This window comes from Pongo pygmaeus, chromosome 4 (assembly GCF_028885625.2).
Source record: "Pongo pygmaeus isolate AG05252 chromosome 4, NHGRI_mPonPyg2-v2.0_pri, whole genome shotgun sequence".
Taxonomy (NCBI): domain Eukaryota; kingdom Metazoa; phylum Chordata; class Mammalia; order Primates; family Hominidae; genus Pongo; species Pongo pygmaeus.
Genome location: NC_072377.2, coordinates 80,782,345 through 80,804,947, shown reverse-complemented (window position 1 = coordinate 80,804,947; position 22,603 = coordinate 80,782,345). Strand labels below are relative to the sequence as shown.

Sequence of the window (22,603 nt, the reverse complement as noted above, 5' to 3'; positions counted from 1 at the left end):
GGTCCCCAGTCACAGAAAAGAGAGGCCAAATGGATCTGAATTCCACCTGTATTCATTCATTTGATAAATATCCATTGAGTCCCTATTGTATGCCCAGCATTGGGCTCTACCCCTGGGGAGAACTTAGCTTTAGATGGACTCTTTCAGGGTTCACACATTCAGAAGCTTCCAGAGCCTGATAGTAACCTAAAAGGGGGGATTGGGGAGGGGGAGCAGTGCTTATGCCCATCTGAAGGGGCCCTCTCTTCAGCTTCAGCAGCCTGTTACCATAATGGTCTTCAAGCCCAGTTTTACCAGATCTTCTTAATTTTCAAGAGAAACTAGAAAACAGAATTTTTACGTGAAATCTTTTAAGCATAGGCTGAAATTTTAAAAGAAAAACAAAACAAACTGCCCTGCATGGATAATACCAAACCAGTCCCCAAGCCTTCAAATAACTTTTGCTTTAGAGACAGTGGGGAGTGGTGGTGAAGTGAGGTGTCTGGAAGGAGTGAGAAGGGTATCTTTTCTCCCCCTTGCTTGCTTCATGATCTTAGGCACATTATCTAACCTCTCCATGCCTTATGTTCCTCATGTATAAAATGAGCATGATAAAGCATATTGTAGATTTAAATAAAAGAATATGTGCACATGCCTGATCCATAATAACTCAATAAACGTGAGCTACGATTTTTGCCGGCCATCAGGTCCACTCTTCCAGAAACCTCTTTTTATAACATTCTTAACTGTTGAACATTCAACCACTGCTTGTGCACCTCCTGAGACAGGAAGCTCATGGCTTCTTAAGGAATGTCAGTTGTATAAAAATCCCTGAGTCTCAATAGCTTAATCTAATATATGTTTATTGATTGCCCATGCCCCAGTTCACTGTGGTCAGTAGCGCTCTGTTCCACCCTATGCCTGGTGGATCCGTACCCTCTCTCTGCTGGCTCTGCCATCCCCCAGGACCTTCCCAGAATCCTCTGCTGGGTTCTCTGCTTCCAGCTAGCTGAGAAGGAGAGAGAGAAAGAGACAGAATGAATGAATCAGGAGCATCACATGTCACATCTGCACATTCCCATTTGCCAGAACCCTGTTACATGGCCCCAATCTACTTATAAAGGAGGCTAGGACATGAAGTGTTCCTATATGTCCAGAAATAGAACAGAGAAAACACCATTGATGAACATCTGGACAATCTCTGCCACACACTGCATTCATACAAACGCAATTCTACGGATTTAGAATGTCTACCTGCTAGTCTCTGTTTTGCCCTTCAAAGCAACACACACAGCAGCAAGACACAGGTTGGGGGGCAGACAGGCTTGGATTTCAGTCCTAGTTCCAATACCTGCTAGCTTTGAACCTTGGCAAGTTCCTTAATCATCTGTGCCTCAGTTTTCTTATTTGAAAAATAAGGGTAGTTCTCATTGCCTCTGGGTTGCTGTAAGGATGGAATAAACACATTGCATAGTAGCTAGTATATAACCTGGAAGGTGCTCAGTTAAAACCAGTGTCTCCTCTGGTCCTCTTATATCTGATTGCTTTGCAGGTATTTAAAGATGACTATGATTATTTCCATAAGTTTTCTCTTTTTCTAGTTTTCTCAGCTATTTTCACCGTTTTTATATTACATCATTGCAGGACCTCTCACTCTCCTAATGGCTGCTTCAAGGATGTACCCTAGTTTGTCCCTTGACAAACTGCCTTAGTTTGGGTTTCTCTAGAAGACCTTGAGACAAGGACTTGGGTGCAAATCATTTAGAGGGAAGTAGTCTTAGGAAACAGAAGTGAAGGGAAAGAGGAAGGGAGAAAAGTTAATAAACGAGTGGGTTACAGTTGTATGCAGCTGGGATTCAATTCCATTGGGAACTCTGAGAAACCATATTGCAAGCATCTTGGATAGTCACACATTCTATATCCTGCAGGAGGGGGGAGCTGGGGCATTAATCCATGAAATCCTGTTCCCATCGACTGAGGGCTTCTATCAACTAAGGAGTATTACCTTGAAAATACGGGTTGGGTCTACATATAGCTCAGCAGGCTTTCCTGACCTCCAGAAAGCAAAACAGAAAGACATTGTGATGTGAGCTTATATGGACACTGGTAAAGTGCAAGGCAAGGTTCACCACAGCTACACTGGAGTCTGGTGGCTGCAGGATGTGGCTCAGTGCATCATAAGCTCTGCTACACAGCCTCTAGCAAGAGTGTCTGGAAGAATTTACCCCACATGCTCATAAATACTGTGTCTGAATGTAGGGATTATGGTAATAGTTACTTTATCTTTTTAATTTTTTTCATTTCCTCAAGGAAACTGTGATGGTCAGTAATAAATACTGTGATCCAGGTGAGGGTTTGACCAATGCAGAACAGAAGACATAATAGCTCATTAAAAGCAGACTAAGAGTAAAGGAAGAATTAAAACTGCATCTATTTGCAGATGGCATAATCTTGTGTATAGAAAACACCAAGGAATCTATACATAAAATATCTAGAACTAATCAAAGAGTTTAGCAAAGCTGTAGGATCTAAGATCAGTATTTTAAAAATCTTTTGTATTTGTATATATCAGCAATGTCAAGCCCAAAAAATAAAATTAAAAAAATTATATTCACAAAGCATCAAAAAGAATAAACAGGAATAAATGTAATAAAAGTTTAAGACTTATACACTAAAAATTGTGAAACATTAGTAAGAAAAATTAATGAAGATTTAAATAAATGGAGACATTCCCTGTCCATGGATTGCAAGACTCAAGCTTGTCAAGATGGCAATTCCCCCCTCAAATAGATCTATAGGTTCAACACAATTCCTATCAAAATTCCAGCAAGCATTTTTGTAAAACTTCACACACAGATCCTAAAATTTATATCAAAATGCAAAGTATAGCCAAAACTATTTTGAAAACTAAGAACAAAATTGAAAGACTTCTATCACCCAATTTCAAAATTTACTACAAAGCCACATGAATACACTTTGATATTGATGTAAGCATAGACATATCCTTAGAGATGAATGGAGAAGAACTGAGAGTTCAGATATAAACCCTTGCATTTATGGTCAATTGATTTTTGACAAAGGTGCCAAAAAAATCAATGGGGAAAAGATAGTCTTTTCTCAGCAAGTGATCCTGGAACTATTGCACATCCACATGTACGAATATGAACTTAGGCCCTTCTCTCACATCATATGCAAAAAATGAATTAAAAATGGATCACATGCCTATATAGAAGAGTTAAAAATACAGAACTTCTGGAAGAAAATACCTTGGTAACTTTGAGTTGGGTAAAGAGTTCTTAGATATGACACAAAAATCATGACAGTTAAAGGAAGAAGTGATACATTAGACTTCATCAAAACTAAACTTTTGCACTTCAAAACATCATTAAGAAAAAAATGTTTAAAAACAAGCTCTAGGCTGAGAAAATATTCAAAACTACTAGACTTGATAAAGGACTTTTGCACAGAATAAAAAAAAACTCTTACAACTGAATAATAAGAAAAACAACTCGATTTTTAAGTAGGCAAAAGATTTGAATAGCCATTTCACTAAAGAATGTACATAAATGGCTAACAAGCATATAGAAAGATGCACAATATCATTAGTCATTAGGGAGACACAAATTAAAACCACGATAAGATATCACTACATCCCCACTAAAATAGTTATGATGTAAAAGAGAGACAATACCAAATGTTGGTGAGGATGTGGAAAAATTGAAACCATCATATATTGATGATAAGAACGTAAAATGGCCCGTTCATGTTAGAAAACAGTTTGACAGTTTCTTTAAAAGTTAAACATACATTTACCATACAATCTAGTGATTCCACTCATAGGAACCTACCCAAGAGAAAGAAAAGCACGTCCACACAAAACTACATGAATGTTTACAGCAACATTATTCATTATAGTCAAAATCATGAAACAACCCAAATTTCCATTAATTGATGAATGAATAAGCACAACATAATATGAGCAGATAAGAGAATACTCCACACAGCAGCCAGGGTGAACTTTTGAGATTACAAACTTGATCTGTGATATTAAGGTTAAAAAACAAATGAGACAATTGTAGCAAGTTTGTTAACAGTTTTAAAGTATTTGACTATATAAGTGTATATAATGTCTTGTCTTGGTACCTGTGTAAGTCATTTTGGAACTGATACACATTGTTGCTGATCTGCTGACTTGCTTCTTTGGTCTGAAGCAGCATCTGGGCTTGCAATTTCTCTACTTCCCTGAATTCTCTTTCAGTTTTTCTGACTCCTAAGCCAGGTGTATGTGTTTAGCTCCATAATGAAGGACTCCAGCTTCTGTGGAGTCTGGCTTATATTCATGAGACAATAGCCTTTTTCTGATCTTCATTTCCTGCCTGTGGACTTCAGAGATTTGGCTGGGGTCAGATCCGCTCTCAAGCTCATGTGGCTTTTAGAGCATTCAGTTTCTTGCAGGTTGTCAGATTGAGGACCTCATTTTCTTGCTGTCAGTTGGAGGCCGCCTTCAGCTCCTGTGCTATATGGCCCTCTTCACATGGCAACTTGCTTTTTCAAAGCCAGCAAGGGAGAGAGAATCTCCTGGAAAGATGGATTAGAACATTTTTTTACTAATAAAAAAATTGTATTTACTTAGAAGCATTCAGATTTCAGAATGTCAACAAAAGAGCTGCCACTTTTTTTTTTTTTTTTTGCAATTACAGAGTGGTATTCAGTTAACAAAACAACAATTATTTCATATAAGCTGCATCAGAGACAAGTGAAAATAAAAAATCTACCATCCCCATGTATAACTAATTTGTGCTGTGTACTAAGAAGAACGTGCTTTAAATTTCCTTGCCAGTTTACAACCCCCATACTGTATCAGGCAAGGTTAGTGCCCATTGAAAATACACCAGGACAGGGCTATCTAAAGCCACATTCAGTAGCGTGTTAACTATACAAAAAAGACACTGCACAGTTTAAAAACAAATGTTACACAGCCTTACATCTCAATGTCTTTCTTTAAAAGGAGTTGTAAACAGGGGGTTTAAATGCTTTCTAGACAAGAAAAAAAACTGCGCTAGAACCAACTTACTCATTATCATCATCATCATCTTCATCTTCCTCTTCTTCCTTTTTTTGCTTTTTTCAGCCTTGACAACTCCCTTTTTTGCTGCATCAGGCTTTCCTTTAGCTCAGTATGAAGCAATATCCTTTTCATATTTTTCCTTTAGCTTCACAGCCTTCTTTTCAAAAGGCTGCTTATCATCTGAGGCAGTGCCCTTCCACATCTCTTCCAATTTCTTTACAACTCACCAATGGATAGGCCAGGATGTTCTCCTTTGATTTTTGGGCAATACTCAGAACAGAACAAGAAAACACCTAAAGAATGCCTCTTGGGTGCATTGGGATCCTTGAACTACTTTTTTGTCCTAAAGGGGATCTTTAGGAGGGATATAGGTTTTCATTTGTCTTTCATAACGAGCCTTGTTCGCCTTTGCCATGTCTTCAAATTTCCCTTTCTCTTTAGCAGACATGGTCTTGCACCTCTCTGAGCACTTCCTAGAAAACTGAGAAGTTGACTGAACCATCTGGGTGCTTCTTCTTATGCGCCTCCTGACAAGTTTGCCAAAGAATGCATATAATAACACTTTGCCTCTCAGGTTCCATGGATCTCTTTTGCCCATGTTTAGTTATTTTTCCTCAGTGAGGCACAGAGCTGTCCAGTGCCTACCTGGCTCACACTTGCCCCCGTGCTCTCTGTATGCAGCTCAATGTACTCAGAATCTTATATAATATAATCATGTAAACATAATCACATATATCTCATCATTTTTTGCCAAATTCTACTAGTTAGAAGCAAATCACAGGTTCCATCCACACTCATGGAGAGATCCCACGAGGGTGAAACCAGGAGGTGGGGATTGTGGGAGCTACGCTAGCATCTGTCCTCAGTTCACCCTTTTGGCCTCCAATGATTTGTGTCCCTCTCACACGCAAAATACATTTACTATTTCCCAAGGTCCCTGAGAACCTCATATCATTACAGCATCTGCTTGAAGTCCAGCATCTCATCATTTAAATCAGGTCCAGGTATGCATGAGGCTCCTTGAGTGTAGTTCCTCTCAATCTATAAAACTAAAGACAAATCATCTTGCTCCTAATGCACAATGAAGGAATGAATATAGTAAAATAGTTATAGACATTTCTAGTTAAAAAGAGAAGGAGAGGTGGGCAATGGAAGATAAAAAGGAGTTACAGTCCAAAGTAGTTTTAAAATCCAGCCTAGCAAACTTCAGTCAGAATTCTTTGATTAGATTTCAAGGGCTGGGAATAATTCAACATAGCTCTTGGTTCCACCCTCTGAGTCATCTTTCCTTTTTTCATGAAAAGTAGCACATGTTTGCAGCTGAGTAGTTTTATCATTCTGCTTCCTGCCAGTAGAATTTTGGAGATCTAACAGCCTCCTTTCATTTTGTGCTCTTTCTGTCCCTTTCAGTTTAAGTTGGCAGTGTTTTTGCTGAAATACTTTTCTTAAATACTTTGTGGGTCTCCAGTAAATTTCCCTTTACACAAAGGCCACATCCAAGGTTCTTTTTGAGCTAGGCCCTCTTCTACTTTGAGTTCCTGCTGAGATGGTTGAAAGATAACTCAATTCAGCTTCCAAAAGGTCCTATTGTTTGAGAGGTTCTGTGAGATACACCATTAATCTCTGGAGAGGGCCCTTTGTATGACTGAATACTACTCTGATCCCTTAATCTTCCTGAGATTTTAACAAAAGCTTGTACAATCACTACTTAGCTTTTTCTCTAGGCCAGGACTTATCTCTACGCCACAAGCTCAAAAGTGATTTCTTAATTTTAACATCTTTTGCCATCTGGAGATGCTGAGAATTTTCAGAATCATCCTTGATTCCTTTTTGTTTAACAGTTCTTCCCTCGATTTATCACTCTCATCTTGCATTTTACTATAAGCACCAAGAAGAAACCAGGTGGTACCTTCAACACTTTGCTTGGACATCTTTTTAGCTATATTTCGTCACTTTGTATATGTATCATTGGGATGATTCATTTGTGTGTTTCTGCTTTTAAGGCATTTGTAGCATTTAAAAGACTTAGATATAGGATATTTGTGATTTTAGAAGTATATATATATTATACACTATATATTACATATATTTAGGATAATCAACTAGTTTATAAACTAATATTTGGATATTTGGAAAATGTCACATTTGTTAAATGCATGAGTTTTCATTTTTAGTCTTTTAGGTAGTATTTGAATTTTTAGGAGAATACTAAAAATTTAATAATTTAATAATTAATAATTCTTAATAATTTAAGAATTTAATAATTATTTATTAAATAATTAATAAAGATGTAAGCAGACTACAAATAGCAGTGATTGTGCCTCTCTACACACAGAGGCCTCTCAGACACTGATGAATTTAATCAGATGTAAATATTCCAGAAAGATTCATGGGGGTGATATTGAAATCAGGGGAACTTAGAACCTGAGAGCCAGGCCTGGGTATCAGTTGCTGCTTCGGTGAAGAGAATGGACGGTGGCCTTGCAACGCTGCTGCCCTGACTCCCTCTAGTGGTTCGGTCTGCAAAGACTGCCTTTCCTGATCACCAAGAGAAAAAATCTTTTGCTAGGTCATCTCTCTCCAAAAAGTTTCATTTGCTTGGTGACACAAAAAAAAAAGCTCAAAAATTCTTCCTCCAAGATTTTTATATATATCTAGTCTTCATACAAACATTTCCTATATAACCAAGTATCACCATCTACTTTGAACATCTTTATTTATTTTATTATTATTATTATTATTATTATACTTTAGGTTTTATGGTACATGTGCGCAATGTGCAGGTAAGTTACATATGTATACATGTGCCATGCTGGTGTGCTGCACTTCCTTCTTTTCAGCGGACACCGTCCCTGTGACCCGTACTCATTGGTCCTGTATTTACCGTTTGGAGTCACACAATTTTCACTGCTCTTCCACCTGACAGCACTTCAAATCTTTGAAAACAGCTTCTTGTCCCCACTGCAACTTATCTTCTTCAGGCCAACACACATTGTTCATTAAACTGCACCTTCTTTGACCCAGTTTCCAGATTCTTCTGTCCCCATTGCTCCCCTCTGGAGGCACTCCAATTTCTCAACAGCCCCTGGAGACATCCTGACTGCCAAGACCTCGACCCAGTGCCTGAGATGTTGTCCTACTGCCCCACAGAGCAGTGGGGCTGACACCACCCTTCTCCTGGACACTTCTCTTGTGAATCCATGCTCTTTTGAGCAGATTTACAAAATAATGGACCAAAGGCTGAGATTTCTCATGTCTGGATTCTTCTTGTATGAGGCAACTTCACGTTTGCTTTACCCTCCATGTAGCCATGAAACATTTTCTGTTCTTGGACAGAACTTAGTTTCCCAAATACTGATGTATGCAAACAACTTCAAACAGACCAGGGCTGTGTGAACTTGGCCTGCCACTGATCAGAGTGCTAAAAAAACAAAAAACAACAACAACAACAACAAAATCCCTCAAGAAGGACCACTCCCTTATGAGATTGAGGCTTGGGAGCTTGAGAATGCACCTCTCATCTTCAAGCTGGGGACACCTGACTAGCCTAAATCCCCTCTGCTGCAGTTTAAACTCATTTCCTCTAACATTGCCCTCTGTGGACAAGAAGAAAAAAGACTTGATGTCAATAATGTAACATCATTTTATAGTTTGAAGACTGATACTCACACCTCTGAATGAATGTAGACATTTCCCTAAAGGGCTATTTTTCAAAACCTTTCATCAGTTACTTTGTCTCCCGTGGCTCCTTTCCAATTTCTCCATAACATCTTCCACTTACGGGCCCCAAGACTGAACAGTATGTTTTAATGACTGTTATTGGCTATAGATTAAGAATTATATCTGTGAAAATATTTCCATTATAACATAGCTCATTGTTACAAAGATTTACACATGTAAGAAATCCCCGGCGTAAAACAGGTTACATTTCAAAACTTTCTTTGTAGATCAATTATTTGGCATTTGGGCACATTTTTCCATAAAAACAATGTTATATCTTGTATTTGGACTCTGAGCCTAGCAAACAAGAGCCAGTTTAATCCACAGAGCAATAATGATATCAGGTTGAATTTCAAGAACAGGAGTTCTCTGATGTTGAGAATAGAAGACGCAAGAAGATGGGAATCTCTTCCTCCAGTTTCTCATCAGGGAGCCGCCCATAGGGAACATTAGGAAAGGGATGGCTATTAACTTTGGGTGTCTTCTCACATTCTTTTCTGGCCCTCCCCACCTCCTTGGGTCCTGGTTCCCAATATCCTAGGGTTCCCCGAAGTCTCCTAGGGTGCTGCCTCACTCAGATCTTCCCACAGTCCCCAACTCTCCATGCCTCAATACATCTTAGCTCCTCTCTCTTATGATCCAAACACACATTTCCTTAATGAAGCTAAGTTTGGGAGAGGGTTAGGATGACAAGCTTCTCCTTGAACCAGCTGCCATTGAGTAAATTCTGAGCAAAGCGTCTGTTTTTAAATGGGTAGCTTACTTATCCAAAAGACTCTCATCTGTGCAGTTTCAGGCACTGCCACAAAATTAAAAAAAAAAAAAAAGATTACATGAAGGGAATAATTTGGGGAATGTGGAAGCCATTATAATAAGTGTGCTTATTCTTCCTGCTTGGGAATCTATCCCAAATGGTACCTGCTTTTCACAGATTCCCTCCTTTCCCCCTTTCTGAATCACAGATTATATGCCCCAGATTGTTTTCGGCAGTTCCAAGATTTTTAAAATTGTTTTTGTCTTGAGAAATTACTGAATTAAGGCAGACAGACATCCCCCTGCCACCAGAAGAGTACATACTGTAGGATGCCATTTATATAAAACTAATCTATAGTGATAGAAAACAAATTGTTTAAGGAAAAAATGGATTACAAAAGGGCCTGAGAAAAGTGTTGGAGGAAACAAACATTCATTGTCTTGATTGTGGTAAAGGTTCCATGGGTACATACACTTGTCAAAACTTATCACATTGTGTACTTTAAATATGTGCAGCTTAGTGTACATCAATTATACTCAATAAAGTCGTAAAAAAGAGAAATGCAACCAATAAGCAAAAAGACTAATTGACATTTATTAACAGCTCATATTTGCCTCAAGGATTGTTTATAAAAAATGAACTAAATAAAACAGATAAAAGTGACGTCCCCAGACACAGTTCCAGTTCTTTACTGCAACCTCCAGAAGCAAGTAGCATGAATTTAGTGTATATCCAAATCAGTCCACTGGTAATAATTTTACATACATATATAGTCTTAAACAATACAGTGTATTATTTCTGTGTTTTTAAAATTTATATCAATGACACACACATTTTATTCCATGAATCTCTTTTCTTTACATTATGTTATGTGTTGGTATTATATAGATACTTTATACATGGATATATTATGTTACATATGGGAACAATCCATTCCTTCTAATGGCCATTATAACAATTCATATCCTAATAAACTGTTATGGTAATTCATATCAAAATAGAATGTGAATATGTTACATTTTATTTATAAATTCTCTCTTTGATAGGCATTTCAGTTGTTTCTAATGTTTCATAATTATAAGCAATATTGCAATAAGCTAAGGTTTTCAAAACAAATGTCATGGTATTGGCGATAGGAGTTACTGGGTAGTAGCCACCTGGTAGGTATATAGATAGGTCTTCTATGAGTCAGATATTGGTAAAGTAGAATGTCCTGTTTCAAGGATCCATGGACTGCACAAAAATAGCCAAAGTTGAATAAGACCCTGTCTTTAAATTCCAGAACAACAAAGTGGTGCTATTACGTATCCTGCAGAGTTGGAGATGATTCAGAGGACAATTCCAATGCCCCATAGAGTTTAAATCTGACTTGGATACAGTTGAGATTCAAAGCAGATGACCTCCCACAAAGCAGGTGGGTTAGATGCCTTTAGCAATAGGCCAAAGCAACTCAACTCTATCTGTTGCTGTTTAAAGCCTTCTTGAAGGTCGTTAATGTTAAAAGAGCACCAGAAAATGTATATTCCTTGCTTCTAGGTTACTATGTTTGATACATATGTATTAAATCTACCTTGTTTATCGTATTAGATCCCTCTTTTGTGCTTAATTTTTACTCTCTTGATTTGGTAAAGATTCAAGGTAGTATGTTAAAGCATCCCATTGCTATTATGTTTCTAACAATTTTTCTAAAAACAAACATACACCAATTCCCAAAATTCATAGCTTTGTTATAATTTTAGAATATTGAAAGGTAAAATTCATATCTCAAAACTGTGGAGAAGAGAACTTCTAGCAATATAGTGGACTAAGATTATATAGAAGAATTCCCTCTTCAGTTACTGTTACAGAGAAACACAGAGAAAATGTTTTTTATATATCCATATATACACATGTCTGTGAGTACAAATATGTACACACACACATACATGTATATGTATATATACGTACACGTGTATGTATATATACGGTGGATGTACCTGATAGCAATAACTTAAGCATACTCTGTACAGCAGCCTGTATGGCAAATATGTCTGACAGCAATAACTTAGTCTAGGAAATGGCGGTTGCCATGTGGATGTTGCTGGAGAGAGGGTGCTAAGTGAAGGTGCTGTATAAACTGCAGGCTTTTGGAAAGCAGTTGTGGTTCTCCTATCCAGCCCACTGCCACTAGTCCATTCCTGTACATAAGTTCCCCCAAATCAAATCTTATGTCTCATTTGCTGGCTCCAGGTCTCTTCTTTGGCCTCTTGAACCTGGTGCCATTCCTATTGGAGTCAATAGGGGTCCAGCACAACAATCTATAGACAGAGAGAAAGGGAAATCCCCAGATTCTAGACACAAAGAGGGAGCTCAGAGGCTGGGCAGTAAGTAGGGGCTAATGTCACTGCAGCCTCTGCAGGGTTTGGACCAATGATAGGCCCTGGAAATCCAGGGATTTTAACACCCTTGCAGGCCAATAAAATGTTGTCTCTGGTGTGAGTAAGGAAGGCAACTGGAATTGAGCACTTTGCAAAATCTGAGTTCCTGAGGGCTGCAGTGTTGGCAAAAACAAATCAGGAAAAAAAGCTCCCGTGTCCTTGGGCTATAGGTTTAAAAAAATAAAAATAATTTTAAGAAAGGTCATACAGAAAAACTTGAAGCCAAGCCCACGCCATGCATTGAAATGAGCTCTGAATTTTCACTGTGAGCAGAAATACCAAGAAACATTAGAGCTGGTTGAGAGCTGGTGATATCGGTAGGACTCCATCAGAAGCAAACTTGCAGGCACAGTGATGTGACAACCACATAACCCAAGGCATACAGATCGTCACCAGAGGGGAGAAATCCCTGCTGAAAATAAGCTCATAATAAAAATTACAAACTGTAGGAGGAAACCACCTTGAGGGTCAGATCATGAAAATAACAGAAAAAGTAATGCCCAAGAAGTAAAGAAATAGATCAAGCCATAGATGATTATAAAATAAGTACTTTTTAAATGATTTACAAGGGCAAAGGAAAATACAAATTAAAAAACAGAAAAACATGTAAAAACAAAATGCAGATTTGGAAAATAACCAAATAGTTCTTTTATAAATGCAACTTATAGCCACTGAAACTTAAAACTAAATAGAAATATTTAATGATTGAATAGAAAATAAGCAAACTGGAACTAAGGAAATGACTCAAAATGTAACACAGAAGTAAAAATGGAAAAAAAATGAATGAAAGTTTAAGATCACAAAAGACAGAACCAGAAATGACAGAAAAGACATCCACTAGGAGTTTTGGAATGAGTGAATACAAAATGGGAAAGAAGTAATATTTGAAGTGATAGTGACTGAGAATCTTCTCACATTTGACAAGACAGGAATTCCTAGATTGACAAGTACATTGTATTGATACCTACTGCTGTCTAACAAACCATCCCAGCATTTAGTGGATTAAAACAACCACCATTTATTTAACTGGCAGTTCAGTGGGTGAGCAACTTGGGCCTGGTTCAGCTGAGAGGTTCTCTTGGTCTTGAGAATGGGTTTACTCACACATTTGTAGTCATCTGGCAGATGCAGTCAGCAGGCCACGGCCTGGCTCCTGCTCCCTAGCAAGAAATAAAGGGGAAGAGAAGGAGCCTCAGTCCAGGAGGGCTCCCTGCAGAGAATGCTGTGTTTCACTTAGCAACTATCATGCCACAGACAAGTTACTCTGGCAGTGACCCAAGACCTCTGTGTTCTAACTTAATGTGCTGGGGTATAGTGTGTTCTGCCCTTTTACACAGATTGTGACAGATGTTGACTAACTGGGAACGACTTGATTCCAGGAGGGGCAGTGGGAGTCATTTTAATTAATGGCTTGACATTTCTTTGCCATTGTTGCAAGCTTGAGGTAACTAATGGTTAGTTTTACCCATGACCACTTTGCCCTGCAAATTCAGCTCAAATAATCTAAATTAAAATAGAAATTGCTTTGGTCAGGGTTAAAATTTGTGCTGTTAGGACTATAGTCCTAAGACTTTTTTCTTTTTTCGATTATGGCTAATGTTTAAAAGAATCAGCAAGACTTATCTGTATCTTTACATAGTGTTTTAGATCGTTGGCTAGGCAAAGTAGAAAAGGCGAGTCCGGATTGTGAGAAATAAAAGCAAGTAGAAAAAATTGAAAACACAGATCATTTAAAAGAAGAAAACAACAAGGTTTTCCCATCTGGGGCTTCCTAAAACATGAATTCCTCTCAGCCAAGTAGTGGAACCTAGAAAGTCATTTGTTTTTCCTAAATAAACTCTATGCTAGAGTCTTTGATAAACAAACTGATAGGAAATACGGAAATCCTGTTAAAAATCACAGTAGACTTTAGAATGAAAGAAGCCTGCTTACTTCTGTTCTGGAAATACTCAGCTCTGGAAAGGGCTTCCAGGCTGATCATCCTCACATAATTGTTCTACTTGAAATATACAAGCTATGGGGGAAAACAAAAACAAAAACAACAGAAAAACCACCCTGAGGGACAAGAGGGAAAAGTGTCACCTGTTCCAAAAATTTAATCCATTTAAGACCTAAAAGCAGGGCCAGAGGGAAGGTGTAGGGAAGGGTGGGGACAAGAAACCATCCAAGTGGCTTCAGGATGGGGGGGGCTGAAGAGAAGCCACCCCCAGACTCCAAATTTCCAAGGACAATACGTATTTCAAATATTCACTCGTCTCCTTCTCCTCATAAATGTCCTTGGACTTGTATTACTAGATGTTCAGATAAATAGTTTTAAAAATTGTGTCACTATCATCATGGGAAGTCCAAGGGGAGTAGGGAAGTATGACTTTTTTTAAGTGTTACTTTTGATAGCAAAAACTGCAATAACTTTTGCACCAACCTAATAGAAGGGTCTTTCCAGCTACCTTGGCAACCATGCTCATTTCCAGTGCTTCTGGGTGGGCAGCATGTCTGTGCTTTTGCTATGGTTAGTCTGTAGATTTGGTGTCCTCCTTGCCTTTCTCAGACTTTGAAGTCTCCCCTTTGCTTTAATGAAAAAAAGTCTCTCCTTGGCTTTAATGATGATCAATCTGTAGCCATTTTACTCCCATATAAACCACATCCTATTTTAATCCTTCAGGTGAAAAATGCTCAAGTTGGACAAGATCCACAAAATATGAGGGCAAAGTGGAGCTCTTAGCTGAAGCAAAGGTGTGACTTTAAGTTTCCGTAGGGAGCCTTTTTCTTCAGGGTACACAGAGGGCCACTTGCTGACACTGGAATTCGACTGCTTGTGCTTCTTACTTTGCGTAAAGACACTGAGAACTGACGGCATCAAGGCAAATCTGACATGGCCACTAGAATAGCTTGGACAGGAGTTCAAATAAACTGTGTCCACCTTGACTCTGCCTTGGCCAGAGCATCTCATATCTGTTTCTTCTTCTATAGCTGACTGAGTGCACCTCAACCCAATTGCAGTTCCCATCCCATTTTTGAATAGGTCATTTGGAAAAGAGCTCTTTCCCAGCTCAATCATGCTTTCTGCTCTTGTCTTTCAATCCAGCTGCATTTTTTCACCCCTGTGGGTCCTCCCAGCCCTGCTAGGCCAGGCTCTCCTGGGGTGTTCTGCACAAGCTAGCTATGAATTAGGCATGCTCTCTTTTAACACGAAAATAACCTGGAAGACTTTCAGCTTAAGATGATGGAAAAAAGACCTTATCTCTCCTTTCCCCTGTCAGCAAAAAGAAGCGCACATCACAATACATGATGACAGAAAGCAACTAGAGGACTCTGGCCTTAGCGGAATAGAGAAAGGTGAAATGTAAGAACCTGCAGAGAATGAAATCACCAAGAAGCAAACTGATTTTGTCCTGTACGAACTCTCAAACTAGTGCCCAGGCTTTGAGCACTAGTTGGGGTGAGGCAACTGACAAAAATAGAGAGATTTGTTCAAAATCTATTTAATAAACATTTAGTTCTCACTCATAGCCCAAAAAAAGTGATGAAAACCCTTCCTTACAAATATTTTTGGAGGAAAAACTGAACCAGAGGTTTCTAGTATATGACGGGGGTTAGAATCCAGAGTAAAAATATTGAATGATGCAAATGTTCTCCTCATCTCAGCTGCAAAAATGCCAGCAGCTAGGCTTATACCCTTCAAGAGGGAGACTGGTAGATTCTTCTCTCCAGACATCAATTCTCCAGAGAGAATTCTAACAGATATTGACATCTGAGTTTCTCCCATTGACAAAGCCAGCTTACTGCCATACACACTGCAGTGGAACCAAGGAGGGTGACAGTTTTCAGGACAAGAGGAGGCTGAGGAGAGGTCACCCCCAGACTCAAAATTTCCAAGGATGGTACCTATTCTAAATATTCAGTCTCCTTTTCTTCATAAATGTCCTTGGACCTGTATTACTAGATGTTTAGATAAGTGCTTTTAAAACCTTCCCAAGCCCACAGATTTGTCATTTAGCTGGCTAGTGCTTCACTCTCAAATAAGAACAGATAGTCAAGAATGAGTAGACATTTGAAAAAGTTTCCTTACATGAAAGACAGACACAAAAGTCAAACCAAACAAAGCAAAACAAAAACAAAACAGAAAAGGCTACTTAGAGGAAGTAGAGACAAGGTAGGGAATAAATAAACACTTCAAAGACAAAACTAGAAATAACATCCTTAGATAAGAAGAGAAAGTGCATTCATGAAAGGAAAACAGAATAATACAGAAAACAAGTAACTGGAAAATAAGAAAGAGCTCTTGGAAATTAAGAGTAAGAAAGCTGAAGTTTTAAAAGTTGCTAGAAAAGTTGAATGATAAAGTTGAGGAAGTCTTTTAGAAAACAGAACTGAAAGACAAAAATGTGGGCAATAGAGGAGAAAAGATAAAATTAGAAGCTTGATCCTGGGGGTCAACATCCAACTAATAGGAGTTCCAGAAAGAGAAATTTGAGGCCAGGCACCTCAAATTTGCCAATGTTCATGCCTGTTATCCCAGCACTTTGAGAAGCTGAAGTGTGGGTGAGGGATCGCTGCAGGCCAGAAGTTCAAGACCAGCCTTTTCAACATAGCAAGATCCTGTCTCTATTTTAAAAAAAAAATTCCAGCCAGGCACAGTGGCTCATACCTGTAATCCCAACACTTTGAGAGGCCGAGGCAGGTGGATCACAAGGTCAGGAGCTCGAGACCAGCCTGACCAACATGGTGAAATCCCATCTCTACTAAAAATACAAAAATTAGCTGGGCATGGTGGCACATGCCTGTAATCCCAGCTACTCAGGAAACTGAGGCAGGAGAATTGCTTGAACTCTGGAGGCGGAGGCTGCAACGAGCCGAGATCGCACCACTGCACTCTAGCCTGGGCCACAGCGAGACTCTGTCTCAAAAAAAAAAAAAAAAAAAAAATTCCTCTGGCTGAAAGTCTTGGTCCCTCAACTGAAAGGGTCTCCCAAGTGTCCAGCACAATGAATTCAAACCATACTAAGTCATATTATTATTTCAGTTAGAAATGCTGCGGCATTTATATCATTTTGGATCCTCTTAGATGTCAAGATGAGATTAGGTAGTCAAGAGATTTATTGGGAGAAATGCCTGTGAAGCATAAAGGAATGGAGAGCAGAAGAATATAATGCAGGTCTGCTACCTGGGAAAGAAGAGAGGAAAGAAAGTCCTGTCTAGGAAAAGCTTCAGGCCACAGCACAGTTCTGAGAAACTGTGACACTGTGTCCAGCCAGAACAAAGGAGTGTTAGTGTCTGAGGCAAAGGCTGTTCATTACAGTAGCCTCACATCAGGTAGGCACAAGTGGCTCTACTATACTCATCTTATTCAGTGATCAGCTGGGAGCAGTCGAAGGGAAGTATGGCCTCTATGTAGCTGTCACTTAGCTATGCTTTCCATGGCCGACTATCTTAAAGAAAGGGACACCTAAGCAGTGTACCTCCAGGACTGCCACAGTCCATTTCTTGTCCTCCACAGATCCAGTTCCCCATGGCTCCTGTGGGCCATCTTCTTGAGGAAATACTTAGAAGAGAGAAGTTAATGGAGGAACTATAGCCCCTAGTGCCGCCATTTGTCTTGAGATCGCAACCCACAGTCATCTTCTCCTACCTGCACTATCCAATCTAAATTCCCCTCCCCCTCTTTATTATCTTCATTATCTTTATTCCAGAAGGTCTTAGCTGTTGGCAATCACATCACAGATTGGACAAGACTACAGAAAAACTTGACCACAGGGATCACCTGGGATCCATACACACTCCTTCCTCCCTGTCCCATTGTGTACAGGCAGCCTCACCTCTTTCTGCTGATGGAAGTCAATGATCTCTTCCTTTCACCTGCTGGTCTCTTCACAGAAAGAGTCCAGAATGCCCTGGTGGCAGCCATAGTATATAGTTCAATGGGACACTTGCTGTGTCTCCTGCCAAGCTGCACCTCATTTGAGGACCAAAACCTCTAATCTCGTAGAGCCCAGAGTTGTAGAGACAAGAAGCACAAAGTTCCCCAGGAGGTCATTGGAAATGATAAGTGGGTCCACTCCTGCTTCCACTTCTTGGTTCTCAGACCCATGTATTCTTCCTGTTGAGGACATAGCACCATATGGAGAGCCCCAGTTTAATGTATACAGTGCATCCTGCAGGATGGTACCCTGTTCTTTCAGAGCACTGCCTCCAGCTGGAGCTTCAGCTGTGCCTTTAGTAATCATTCCAATGCTTTATGAGGCTGGCTCCATCTAGGTGATATAGTATCTGATATGACCAGTGGATCCCATGGTCATTGTCCTATTTCCAAGCCTCCTTTGCTATGAAATGATCCTCTGGTCAATATTACGCTGTGTGTACTTCCATGACTACAGATCAGCTCCAGATAGTGGGGCTTGCTGAAGCTCTGTGGCAAGGAAAGACAAATCTAAAGCCAGGAGAGGTATCTAACCCTGTGAGGATGAACTGTGGAAACTTCCAGGACAGAAGGCCCAATATAGCTGACTTGCCAACTATATTGGAGATGCAAAAGTTTATTTTCCAACTCAGCAAGTCCCAGAATTCTTGGGTTCCCTGTATTCCACCTACATGTTCCTTGAAACCTGGCTGGTTCTTTTCTGAACTCATCTCTAGTACCTATTATATGCAGCTAAATACAACCAGCTCACACTTTTATCATTGTGCCTGAAGACTTCTCAGCACAAATCCAAATATTTTTAGGTACATATGCTAACTTCCAAGTTACCAAAGGTGACAGTTTTAGAAAATGTCTCATCCTTGCAAAACACAGATTACCATTTTCTTTCCAGCCTCCTATAACAGTTTTCTTGTGCCCATCATCCAGCCTCCAAACCAATGCCACTTATTTTTTTGTTTTCTTGTGCCTATACCCCACTACAAATACCAATTTCTAATACCAATTAGATACTAATTTCTGATACCAAAAGCTATTGCCACAAAATGTTACATGACAAACATCCAAAAATCCAGTGGCTTAAAATAACAGTCGTTTATTGTCATTGATCTATGAATCAGCTGAGTGTTGGCAGATCCAAGCTGGGCTCCACGGTGCAGCTCTGCTGATTCAGGCTGAGCTTGGCTAGGAGGGTTTGGCTTTGCTCCATGTGTTACTCATCCTCCTTCTAGAACCAGTGGGCTAGTCATCAGCCTGTTCTGTGCTTCTGATGGCATAAGCCTAAGAAAACAAGCCCAACCACACAAGTGTTTTTCAAGCCCCTGCTTGCAACATACTTGCTAATATCCCACTAGCCAAAGTAAGTCAGGGTGAGGGAGAAAAGTGAATATTTTGAATAATAATCTAACCTACCACATGTTATTGTGGAATCATAGGTCATCTCCAAAGAGGAAAAGTCATCAGATACAAAGGATTGTGAATGAGAATGGCAGAACTTCTCTAGAGCAATATCAGAAGCTAGAAGACAGTGAAATGCCTTGCAAATTCTGAGTGAAATTGTTTTAAACCTGGAATTCCATATCCACCTAAACTATCAGTTAATTATAAGGCTAGAATAAAGATATTTTGAGACATGCACACGTAGCGTCTCAGTTAATGTACCTCCCGTAGACCTTTCCTTAGAAGCTACTGGAGAATAAGAACCACCAAAAAGACGCAACCAAAACAGAGGAAGATAGAAAACATAGGAAATCCAATTTAGGAGAGAGATGATGGAAATTTCCAGCATGATAACACATGAAGTTCTGTATTGTTGGACAGAAAACAGCAAGACTAGTCTGGAGCAGAGGGATGGAGGGCTCCATGGCTCTCTGCAGTGTGGGGAATTTGACTGCATGGAAAGATACATAAAATGCTATTGTAGACAGTGGGAAAACCCAAGTATAGGTACAATGGAAAACTAAGCAAATGAAAAATAACAAAATTATTTAGAGGTATGTGGAAGGAAGTAAAATCATAGTCCACTATTTTGTTCAGCCATAAACAATATTTCATATTATAAGAAGAACTGTCCTATAATTATATTGAGAGAATGGGAAGAAGAAAGTGAAGAATTCCATAATAGAAAGTCACCAGACAATATTCAAGGTTGATAAATCAGGAAAAACAATATAGCACATATTAGTTAGCAATATGGAGGAAATGTATTGAGTCTGGAAAGTGGAATTAGAAAATATGAGGGGTGGGACATGGGGTTGTTCTATTTGGTTCCAAATCTTTTATCAATATTGGACTGTTGTATAAAAATATGTACATATATTACTCTGATTTTTTCAGGCCTAGGGAAATGTAATACAATCAGCTTGTATACTACTTTGGTGAGAGCAAATTTCATCTATTTTATCATTTATTGAATAAATATTTTTGCTTTGTTCTAGGTATAAATATTTTTGCTTAGTTGTAGGCATCAAAATAATTATGCACAGTGTTTGATGATTACAAAACACATTTGCATATATTTAATCTTGTGATTCAATTCTTACAACTCTGTGAGTTTGATACAGAAGCAAATTTACCTTGCTGTTAATGAATTCTAAGTTGCAGGACTGTTTGCTGAATGGACCCCTTTCTAACTCTGGAAAGGGGCCCTATCAATATGTTTACATGGTTGTATAATTTTGTAAATTATACCCAAAAAAAGCCTTTTGTTAAGATCACTTCAACTCCTAATGCATCATATTTCCCCTTATGTGAACAAGAGAATTGTTTCTAAATAAATGCACAATTTTGTACCCAATTCGTATCATAAATTTTTATTCTTTTGCTTAAATAAGGCTCCAACAAATATTGAAAATGTCAGGCTCATCAAAACTGGAATTCATCCCGGGTAAGTATTATCTGTCCTATTTGACAAGTTGATGAATGAGGTTAAATGGCTTTGCCCAAGTTTGCACACCTGAACTTAGACTCAAGTATTTGAATGTCCAAACCCATTTTCTTGGGTTGCTACCTTATAATCCATCTCTAGATGGTAGAAGAAAAGTTAAGAGTCATTAGTCCTGTTCCTGGAAAAATCCATTCTGGAACGTGGGTGGAAAGAGGGCAAGCCTGAGCCCTTGGGCTTGGGGTTCACGTGGTGGTGTTTTGAGGAACAGGTGGTGGTGAATGACACAAAAAGAAAGGTCATTGAAGACAAATTATGATGATACACAATGTTCTCTTTGTCTGCCTCTGCCTAGCCATTAGGGAACAACAACACTAAAATGCCTCCTGTGAAACACAGTCCTGTTGGGATAGGAAGAGGTCTCCTTTCTCCAGATGTCTCTCATTTATTGCAGTCTGGTATCTGAGAACAGCTCTGAGTATCGCTCTGGAACCAGTGTGAGGCCGGCTGAAGTCAGAGGTCAGGGAATCGAAGGCTCAAGGTTAGAGACATTTCAGGTAACTAAGCCCAACCCCTCAAAGAGAGGAGGCAGAGCACAGGGAGAGGCAGTCCACACAGTGCTTAAGAGCAGGGCTCAAACCCGATTTCTGCCTGGGTGGAAGTCATATGACTTTGAGCAAGCTACTTAACCTCTCTGCCTCAGTTTCTTCATGAGTAAACCAGGAATAGCAATATGCGTCCATAATCTCTTTTCTACAATTCAGAATGCAAAAACCTAAAATTATTTCAAAATTTTTTGGTGGGAAGAGATGATCTGAACTCATTTGGCAACAAAACATAACCCAACTCATGTAAAAGTATTCCATTTAATGCAAAAATTCACATACCTCACTGTATAAATATTAATGTATTTGATTATGGAGAACAACCCCGTGGGGGTGTTTTCTACCACAAGGTGTATGTGTCATATACCTTTCTAAAATCCAGAAAATTAAGAATTTTGGTCCTAAGGTTTTCATATAAAAGCTGTGGATCTGAAGTGCCTATTTCATAAGGTTGTCATGAGGGTTAAATAAATAATAAAGGAAAGGTGCTTAGAAGAGTACTTGGAAGAAAATAAGTGTTCTGGATGGGTTTTCTATTATGAGGAACACCCCTCCCCGCCCCGAAGTATATTCCTGAGAGATGTTACCTGGCATTTATCTGACTCCTAGGAAGGAGAACTCACTTCTTTATGAGTCAGTTTAGTTTAACTATTGGATGTTTCTAATCTAACCTTATAATAAGCTGAAATTTGCTTTCTCTAACTTCCCCACACCAATCACAGCTATATTTCTATATTTCAACACAACTTTTGCAGATAGCTACTCTGCCTCCCCTGGGTCTTCTTTTCTACATGGTTAATTGTTCATCAGATATTGCTCAGACCTATCTGTTAGTTCCCCTCCCTCACCCCTGCTCCACTCCAGTGTGCCATTATATCCTTTCAAATGCAGTGCCCAAAATAAAACCCAGAGGTCTATATAGGTTCTGATCAGCATAGAGTGCAGTCCACATTTCTTCTGTGCTCCAGACTATGAAAAACAACTGCATCTCTGTGTGAAAACAGAAGTGAGAGGAGAGGAGATCTGGAAATGCAATCAAGGCCATCTAGGAGTTTCATTAGAAAAACATACTTTAAAAATTCAATTTCAAACCAATTTTTTTCTGGCTTCCCAGAACTGAGATGGAAAACAGTGAGCAGCCTAGACTGATGGAAATGTGAGCGTCAAAGAGTGTAGAGGTAGGGTGGGTGACGTTATGCCAATTCATTTACTGCGAAACACTACAGACAGTAATGCCAGAGCTAGTGTGAAGGTCATGGACC

At 39.2% G+C, this 22,603-nt stretch overlaps 1 long non-coding RNA gene across 2 annotated transcripts in view; it reads right to left on the bottom strand.

The window, feature by feature from the left end:
• Positions 1-825: 825 nt before the first annotated feature.
• LOC129037526 (uncharacterized) overlaps positions 826-22,603 on the bottom strand; it is a 64,353-nt gene continuing 42,575 nt past the window's right edge. For both annotated transcript variants that reach the window (XR_010126405.1, XR_010126406.1), the window contains one exon: positions 826-4,557. This is a non-coding gene — a long non-coding RNA (uncharacterized LOC129037526). The remainder of the gene's footprint in view (positions 4,558-22,603) is intronic.